The following is a 10,607-nucleotide window of genomic DNA, read 5'->3' as shown; positions in this document are numbered from 1 at the left end:
AACCCTTTCGATTTTTTTAGGAAAAAGTTAAAAACTAAACATACGCCATTTCCGCAAAAATTAAAATTTGTAGTAATCCTTACAATAATTTCTTTATGTTATCATAGTTAATTATTTCAACAAATTTGACCGGTTTATAATGCATATTTTTGAAAAAAAAGTATAATTAAAAAAAATCAGAATTTTTAGAATTATCGTACTTTTCATATTCTTTTGATAATAACTCCAAAAATACTCAATATACGTAAAAAATGATATATATCTAAATTTTAGTTTTTTCTATGACAAATACTTTACCCATTTTACTATTTTCGTGGAGTACAAAATAACCGAGATAGAAACGTTTAAATTTTCAATTTTGCTGCGAGAACCATGTAACCTTTTATTTTTAAAAAAGTAAGAGGTGTAAATGAATATTTTGACATTTTTTAATAGCTCTAGTAATAAAGTTTTAACCAGTTAATAGACGAACTTGCTACTTTAAAATTTAACGGAGTTATTTACAAAAAAACAATAAAATTTTTTAGAAAATATTTTAAAAGATACATTTTGAAACATTTTTGGTGCATAAACTTTAATGCTATCAACTTGCTCGAGCACTTATTTGATAGATATTTCAATGAGCTTTGACAAATGTTTAATAAGTTTATGTTATAAAATGCATCATTTTCCGGGTATTTAAGCTTGAATACTTAGATTTGGGTACTAGACGAAAGAAATATACATTCAATTACCTATAACTCACTTTCAGTTAACATTGAAAGGTTTTTCTAGTAAGGAATTTATTTGATTTTTTTATTAGCCTCAATTTTGATAATAACTTTTTTGTAAAAACTTATAGTTTTTGAGTTATTTATGAAAAATCGGTTAAAAACATGCATTTTTCTCAAGAAAAATTAAAATCTTTGATCTTTAATAACCCAAAAAGTTTTGATTTATTTTAATAACTTTATATAACAAATTTTGCTTATAATTTGTCGCTCTATCGAATTGTGGGGTTATTTTTTATAAAATAATTTTCACCCACGAGGAGGGGTGGCATCCACCCCCAGGGTAAAAGCGCAAGTTGGCACCATGTCACCTTTATTCCTTGAGATATCCTCTAACCACTCACCAATTTTCGTGCAAATCGATAGAGGTTCAACGAAATCGGAGGTAATAGCTCATATTCACCTTCAGTGACTGCACTATAGTATCTATTATTTATTTTAGTTTTGTCAGATGGAATTCTAGAGCACTGCAGATTCTTGCGAGTTTTATTTTCTCTTTTAATTTTCTTATTTCTCTATCACCTTTAGTTCTATTAATATGTTTGGGTGAGTTATACTATGCCGTTTGCTGATTTTGTTTAAGAACGATTATGCCATGTTCCTTGATCGCGTTTACCTTTAGTTTTTAATGAATTGGACAAAAGTGATTTTGTTTCTAATTTAAGCTAAGACAATCTTCTTCTTCATTCTTGTATGTAGGCTTTAAAGCCTGTTTCTTCTTTAATATTAGCCTCTTAAATTGTTTAAGTTATCGCACCATCTTTTTCTTGGTCTGCCAATACTTCTTCGTCCATTTGGTGACTTATCGCCTGCTATTTATACTATCCCATCCTCTACCATTCTACTAATGTGTTCGTTCCACTCCTGTTTCCGTTTTGTCACCATCCATTTATGTCTTCTACATTTCATGATCTTCGTATGTTTTCGCTTCTCTCCTATTCAACAGACTTTTCCCTGATATTCCCGTATTTTCATCTCTGGTTGTTTCTAGTAGTCGTCTCGTTTTAGATGTGTCAGGTCTTGTCCCCGCCGTGTATGTCAATATAGGTCTAATTGCTGCTTTATAAATTCTTGCTTTTGTATCTTGTCTTAGGTGTTTGTTCTTCCAAATTGTGTCATTAAGAGATCCCGCCGCTTTACTTGCTTTAAGCTTTGTTGTCGTACTTCCTCTTCAACATCTCCGTAACTGGTTATATATATTCCCAGATATCTAAACCTTGCTTCCTGCTTTATTATTTTCCCATCAATTTCGATTTTACATCGTAATAGGTATTTAGATGTCGTACATTTGTTTTTTTCTGCTGATATTATCATATTGTATTTCTTGGCTGTGGTATTGAAGATGTGTGTTAATCTTTGGAGATCGTCTTCTGTCTCGGCGATTAATGCGGCGTCATCTGCATAACATAATATTTGGATTTCTTTCCCCTGGTCATGGTCATGGTTCCCCATTCTGTAACCATGACCTTTACGTACGGCTTATATTATTTCGTCCATTATTATTATTAAAGGGCAGTTGGCTTAACGAGTCACCTTGTCTGACTCTGCTTTGTACTGGTATAAACTGCGTTAGTTTTGCATTTATCTTTGCCTGTATTCGATTATGAAAGTAGATGTTTTCAATGGTTTGTATACTATTGATTGGTATGTTTCTTCTATACAGTAAATGTAAGACATCTTCGACTTGGATGCCATCGAAAGCCTTTATCAGGTCTATAAAACATAGATATGCAGGTTTATTGTACTCAATGGCCTTTTCTGTGATTTGTCTCAATACAAATATGGCGGCTACGCAGGATCTTCCGGATCTGAATCCTTGTTGTTCATCTGATAAAGTTTTTATTTATTGATTTTGTTGGTTAGGAGTTTTGTGGTTAGCTATTAGGCAATCCAAACCACGTGACCTCTGGTTGGCACACAAACTAAAACAAAGAGGTTATGTTTGTATCTATTTTTCAATGATTTTTCATTGTTTATCGTCGTATTTTGTCTATTTTGGATTTCGTTTCCTGTTTTTGTGAACTTTATAAACTTTACCACAATGCAAACTGATTATTTAAGGAAATTATTATTGGAAACTCCAGATGTTGCGAGAAAGGTAGGCGAAACAAATTTTATTTACTGTTCATTTTGCCCGGATATTTATCAATAATGATGAATTTTGCAAGCAATATAATTACTTCTTTTATTGTTTTAGATATTTATTGAAGCTGAAAATAATTGGGGATTTAGATCCATAGGCAATTCAGTCAGAATTGGATTTTACAGTAAAGTGCAGTCCATCAAGTTACTATTATAGATATTTATACATATCTGGTGGAGTCTGACAGTTGCTACTCTAAGCAGCAGATGAAAGCATACAAAAGCCTTCAGGCACATAAATATTTTACAGCTGGATTTGTTTTGAATGGAGTAAAAATTGTTAATGATTTCCTGATTTCCATATTATTGTCGGAAAGGTATGCCTTTATTTTATTTATTCACCATTAAGAAATATATGGATAACAGTATTAGTGTCTTTTGGATAAATTGGTTCCAAATATTAGATTTATTTACGTTTATATATCTGTATGAAACCAGACATATCGTCGTCCTAATCTGTAAACTGCGAACTCCATAATTATCTGAAAATGATTTATTACTGCCATCTATTTGAATTACTGTCATGCTTGTTCTAAAATTATATTATATGAATGTCTGATTTTAAATAAAATATTCTCAATCATTGTAAAGAACTCAAATACTCTATAATAAAAATAAATTTTTGTAGTTGAAGAATTTCCAAAAAAATTAAATATTTTTTTAGGTGAAGCATTTCCAAAAATCTAATGCTAAACGACTAAATGCTTGGGCGGGGTGATAGCCAGTTCTGATGACATAGCAAATGCAGATTGTATGCGTATGGCTGGTAATAGTGAAGTCTGCAGCAATCCTATTTTTAGCTGAGTATGCCCAGGGCAAGACAGACGAAGAAGAACCCAATGCATGTACATATGTTACTGCTACATGGTTTGGAGATAGCAACATATGCATTCTCTGATGAAAAACTAATGAGTTTTGAAACTGTTCGGTCAGAGTGCTTGTTGTGCTCACTAAACGAACTGAAATATAAGATGGCTTTGGCATTGTGTTGCAGCGATATGAAAATGGTTATTCATTTTTAATTATAATGTACTTCTTCATCATGAGTAATTATGTATTGGTCTTTTAAATGTGTATTTATTTTTGTAATTAGTATCAACTTGTAATGATAATATACATTTATCGTTTAAGGTATGACTATGTTTTGACTCTAAAATAAATGATTTAAAAATCGAATACTGCCTCTTTCTGTTAGTAACTACCCATGGATATCACAAATAGTGATTACTGATAGGTTTGTTCGTAGAATGATCAGCAACTCTTGCCAACCATCAGACACATGCGCATTCGTAGTCTATGAATGCTAACTATTAACTGCTCATGCATCTGATGGTTGGCAGCAGTTGCTAATCGTTTGTGTCATACTACGAACAAACCTATTAGGTCTGGATCTCATGTACCAAAAAAATTGATTAATACCAAGCTGAAAATTTGTTAATAGCTTAACGGTGTCCAGTTGGACAAACTTTGATGTATTGTGACACTGGAACAGGTATAGTTTTAATTGTGAAACAGTTTGGAAACTCAGATTTGGAACATCAGATTACAAAAACATCCCATATATTTTGTCGGACAGAACATCCAATTGATTTGTTATCCTTTCATTAAATTCTCGTGCAAAAATCGGACTGCTATTACTAACCAACATGATTCCTTTAGTTTGACATGGTCTTCGTGTTCTACTCATTAAAATGCCCAGTTGGTGATTTTTTCACCAGTCTGGTTTTTGCATGAGAGTTTAATGAATTGGTAGCAAATCAATTGGAAGTTTTATCTGACAAATTACATAAACATTTTCGTAGTTTGATGTTCCAAATTTTTAACCTTTTCCACAGTTAAAACTTCCAGTGTTCCCGTACATCAAAGTTTGTCAGACTAGACACTTAAGCTATTAATAAATTTTCAGCTTGATATTAATCAACTTTTTTTTGGTACGCGGGATCCAGGTCTATATGGAATAAATAAATAACAAAACAAATTCCCTGTCAAAACTGCATTTATTTTGAATAGAATGAAAAACAAAATAATATTGTTTTAACAAAATAGGGGATAAATGTTAAAATTTAGAATTAATAAAGTTTGTCACGTTGGCCTAAAAATTAATGTCACTAGTTACGTTAGTGTCACATATAAATAATTGTAATAATATTAATAAAAACCATAATTCCTAGCATGAGTGCGTCCTGTTTTTTGATAATTTAGTTAGGCGAGGAAACATAAATGAGTTTCTAATAGGGCTTTTCATCGATTGTCATTTGTTTCGAGCTTCTGTTAGATGTTGTATAATCCGTGTATAATATTACTATACACGGATTATATGACATATGACAGAAGCTCAAAACAAATGACTGTGAATGAAAAGCCCTATAGAGGGAACACGAAAAAAATTAACATTAACCGATCAGCTCGACTTCCACAGTTCAAGTTACAGGCATGTTTTCAGCACTTAAAATCACCAAAAACGAAAAGTTTATAAAATAATCAATCGTCTTTAAATACTATATTAAGCTCAAAATCACGACAAAAAACAAATTAAAATTAACATTATTCTGATCAGTTGGATCACAGTTCACTACTATACAAGTCACAGGCATGTTGTCAGCACTCAAAATCACCAAAAACGTAAAGTTTATAAAATAATTAATCTAATGAATGTCTTTAAATACTATATTAGCTCAAAATCAGGACAAAAACAAATTAAAATTAACATTATCCCGATCAGTTGGACTTCCACAGTTCACTACTATACAAGTCACAGGCATGTTGTCAGCACTTAAAATCACCAAAAACGAAAAGTTTATAAACTAATTAATCTAATGAATGTCTTTTAATACTAAATTAGCTAAAAAATCACGACGAAAAACAAATACGAAAAATCAAAAATTACATTGAGTTTAGGTTAAGAACGGTTTTGTGTGCCAACCAAAGATCACGTGATTTAACTTTGACAGGTCGATGGATTCCCTAATAGGACTTTTGTGGTTATTTTATCAATCTAATTGACAGAATGGGAAGGATAGATTTTAAATCTTGTGCTTCGTCGATATTTATATTCTTCTTTTTCTTCTTCCTTTATATACAATTTTGCTTGCTCATTGGCGGGTTTTTGCCTCTGCTGATGTAGTTGTTTAATATTTTGTTCTATTTTGTGTCCACTGGTTTATTCCGTCTTCATTTTGTTCTAATCTAGTCACTTCTTATTCGGCCTCTCTGTGTGTTTCCTGTACCTGTAAGTATTCTGTGCATTCTCACTTCTCCTGCTTCTAGTACCTTCTGTGTTTTGTTTGTGTACGGTCCTCTTTCTGATGAGTATGATGTTATTGGTCTTAATATTAGCGTTAACCTTCTTGATTTTATTTCATAGTTAATATGTCGGTTTTACGACATGTAGTGTTATTAAGAAAACCTGTTAATCTATTTGCTTTTTCTATTTGACAAAGTCTGCAAACATGGAATAATTTTCGTGTATTTTATATTTGAGTACATTCTTCATATTCAGATTTATATCCAAGAAACTTGTTTTCTTCCTATACTTTTATGGCCCTCTATCATTCTCTAAGGATCAATAATTGTAGTATTCTTCATGGATTTTCCCTCACTATATGTCCTAGATAAGGCATTTTCCGGTGTTTAACAGCAGTTTTATATCTTTGTTAATTTTTCTTAGTACTTCCTCATCAGCTTTTTTTCTTCAGCATGCGTCTATGAATTCACATTTCCAATTATTCAATTTTCTTCATGCTTGATAGTTTTAGTATCCATACATATGTTTGTACCATACAGAAATAATACAGACAAATCTTAACCATTCTCTTCATTTAGTTATAACTAAACTAGTAAAACTGTTAAGGGCCCCCGTAAGGGCTACTGACGCCTGTGTGCAAAGAATGATTTTGGCGCCCCTATATTTAAGGTTATTTTTTTGAAGGTAGGTACGTAGGTAGATAGGTGCTTGAAATTAAGCAAACAATTGAACATTATAAGTCATAATATGGTATAACAAAATAATTTAAAATAAATTCTTGTTCACATCCAAAGTACCTACTAATTTCTATTTATACTTAGATATTTTAAAAAATATGCAGATGCACGATAGCTATAACTTACTTACTTACTTACTTTTTTTTTAAGTAAAAAAAAAACGTTAGCTATAAAATAAAAGAAAATAGCTATTATTGTAGTAGGGATATTTTTCAAGACTTTGCTGTTGCAAATTCATTAATTACATCGCTAAAATTTATAGCATGAAAATTTATTGCTAAACACTAGAAAGTCGAAGGGGCCAATTTGGCCCCTGTTGCGATTTAAAGTTATTGTAGTTTTTTTATTTGAGCCAATAATAATTTCATATTTTATGACTTTTAATATTTTGATACAAAGCCTTACTTAACACAAAAAAAATATTGTTTACTAAATTTATTAAATGGTTTTTCTAACAAATCTACCATAGAAGTCTAAGGGCCGGTTGTTCGAACGTTAATCAACAATGATCATTATCAAATAATTAATTACTGTCAATGTCAATTGTTAAAACATAATTAATTACAATTCTGAGACTATAATAAATTAATATAACAATAATTATTAACATAATTAATAAAAAATCTCATAATTGTAATTAATTATGTTTTCAGCAACCAAAACAAAGTTGACATTGACAGTTTTGGTGACAGTAATTAAATATTTAATAATGATCATTGTTGATTAGCGTTCGAACAACCGGCCCTAAAGGGGCCAAATTGGCCTGTGTAAGTTATTATCGTTTTCTGGGAAATTCGACGAGCCTTTCTTTCGAATTCATGTCAGGTGGGTAAAATTATATTTATGTACGTTTATTGTAAATGGTTACCCTTATACTGGTACTGATCATCTACGTAATAAAGATACAATAATTGTTGGTGAACACAAAGATGCAATTGGTGTTGTAGAGGACCAAATGACGCGTCTTTATACTACAAAAACAACTTCAAGACGAAGGCCTATGTACGTGTTTTATAATACTCTTGACTTGGAAGCCATAAATGCATGAATTATTTATAAAGAAATAACTGGAAGTAGACTCAGTCTTCGTAAGTTTATTCTTCGGCTGTGTGAAGAATTACGGGCCCCATACCTTGCCTTCCGAAATCTGGAACTACGCCTAGCAACATTAGGTCTACCATCAACTATCACTGTTACTATCCAAAAAGAAAAAATATCAGTTGAAAATAATTTGTAAAGGAAATCATACTTCCAATCATTGCCACGGCTGTAACAAGGCAATGTGTGGCAAATATCAAAAACTGCAAACTGTATGGTGTTCCGAATGTTTTTGATAGGCAGCGAATGTGTTAAACAATGAAAGTAAACAATAAAATCAGATTCTACCGTCTAGAGTAGATTTAATTTCCTCAAACTGAGTTTTAATTGATTAAAGAACGCGGGGCCAAAATGATCCCTTCGGGCTTTCTAGGTAGGTATGCTAAGCCAGACTTTCTAGTGTTAATTGCTAATATTGCTAGCCCAGACAATATTTCTAGAAGCATTGTCAATCTCAAATAATTTTTAAGGATTTTTATCTTGGAAAAGATCGCTTGCAAGAAGCTACAGGTATTACAGGCAATGTCAAAAGAATTCTTAGTGAAATGCTTTCGTTTGGAAGGGTGGAGATTGAATTTATTTATTTATTTATTTTATTTATATATATTTACGAGCAAAGCTCATTACAATAAAACATTACAGAAGATATGAAGAACTAACAAAATATTACAAATATACGTGAAATACAATAAGATACAATAAACACTAACTGCCTTACTAATAAAACACTCGTATTCTAAGGTTATTCCGTATTTATATCTAGAATAGTTATCCTAAGTATAAGGTAGATATAATACGAAAATAATTTGTTACCAGTAAACTCGGTATAAGTTAGTTATAAGTATTCCCACTTTATTCCGAAATAATAGTTTGGCAACGGCGCAATCTTCTACACAAATGCATAAAACAACGATATGAAACGGGTGAAATATGTCAATTTTGACTTTTCTCTACAACTGACAAACCAAATTCCTTCATTTTTTAGAACTTTGTTATTGTCTGCTATATTTTAGTAAATCGTTATTTCGTATGTTGTATGTTGAGTTTGAGTATTTCATAAAATGGCTTCAAATAAAAAAGAACGTTGCATTAAATGGGAAACTAAAGAAAAAGTAAACAAATTGATTTATTTTACTTATAAATGCAATGTAAATACACTAATTTCAGCATATTTTGAAGAATATTGTGAGAGATTTTCTACATATTATAGAAAATAAAGACCTTATTATTCTTGTAAAGTGGAGGATAAGCCTCATCCTCGCTTGTTCACAGTAAGTGAATCACCTGTTAATTTTTCTAAAAACCTCACATCATCTTAAGGAAACCAGATTTTTATTGTGCAGTATTTGAAAAGGAATTTATGCTTTCTTTGAAAGTTTTCCTTTTTCGTGTAGTTTCCATCAGGTTAATTAAATTATCAACTTCCTCGTTAGCTGCAATAGATCTTAAACACATTTTTTTTATTACCTGTATATATCTACTCACAAAACAAATAAAAAAATAATATATTTTTCCTTCTGATGACTTTGACAGTCACAAAATAGGTTATACCAGACTTAAACAAGGGTGTGGGTCGGTATAAACTTGGACTAAATTCTTATACCAAGTATAACCTATACCTAAGTTATTCCATGTTTATTGGTAGTGATTTTGCCTATACCTGATTTATTCTCAGTATAACTTTTATACTTCGTTTATTAGTAACAGTGTACGACAATAAAGCAAGTCAAAAAGTAAAAATAACAGGTAAAGATATATAATCTCAAGTTTAAAATATTCAAGAACGTAAAACTAGAGGGTGCAATCCTTTAGCGTTTTTAAAAATCGCGAACTATCCGCAAAGAAATCCACACAATTGGAGCAAGCATTTGCCTGTCTAGAAACCCTCGAGATGAAAGAATTTGCAGTGAAGTTAGTTCTGCTGATGGGAGTATGAAACGTAGATCTTGAACGTGTGATTCTGGAGGGAATATGTAAACCTACTTCCTCCAGGAGCTCAGGGCAGTCGTGAATTGAATTTATAATATTATACAACATGTACATGTCCTTCTTTTTCCGTCTGCTTGATAAGGTGTCAATGTTAAGTTCTAGTTCAAGATCCATATAATTCCAGTCTCTACGGTTTGTTTTGAATGCGATGAACCTAAGGAATAGGTGCTGGATCCTTTCAATCTTACAGTTGTATGTCTCATAGGCGGGTGACCAGACGCAAGATGCATATTCCACGATTGGCCTCACCATTGCACAGTACAACAGTTTAAACGATCTCAACTGCTTAAAGTCTTGGGAGCATCTTTTAATAAAACCTAACAGTTGAAGCGATTTTGAGATGATATTGCTTATATGAATATTGAAAGATAGTCCAGAGTCAAGTGTAACTCCAAGATCTTTTATGGATGTGACTGTTGTGATATTTATATCACCTATTTTGTATGTGAAAGAGATAGGACTTTTCGAACGCGTGAATGAAATGTGAAAACATTTGCAGGAGTTGAGAACCATGTCATTGTTGCTGCACCATTCATTCAACCGATTCAAATCGGACTGAAGCCTTAAACAGTCGAGTGGATTCCTAATGTGGCAGTAAAACTTAACATCGTCAGCAAATAAAAGAAA

The 10,607-nt window shown here is 31.6% G+C and overlaps 1 long non-coding RNA gene across 1 annotated transcript; it reads left to right on the top strand.

Moving 5' to 3' along the window:
* Nucleotides 1-2,655: 2,655 nt before the first annotated feature.
* On the top strand, nucleotides 2,656-4,088 carry LOC126889808 (uncharacterized). Its single transcript, XR_007700181.1, has 3 exons — nucleotides 2,656-2,868; nucleotides 2,968-3,229; nucleotides 3,577-4,088. It is a non-coding gene; the product is annotated as an uncharacterized LOC126889808 (long non-coding RNA).
* The last annotated feature ends 6,519 nt before the right edge of the window (nucleotides 4,089-10,607 follow it).

The sequence above is a fragment of the Diabrotica virgifera genome, chromosome 8, assembly GCF_917563875.1.
Source record: "Diabrotica virgifera virgifera chromosome 8, PGI_DIABVI_V3a".
Classification (NCBI taxonomy): Eukaryota; Metazoa; Arthropoda; class Insecta; order Coleoptera; family Chrysomelidae; genus Diabrotica; species Diabrotica virgifera.
Note: the sequence above shows the minus strand (reverse complement) of the source record. Positions and strands in the feature narration are given on the sequence as shown.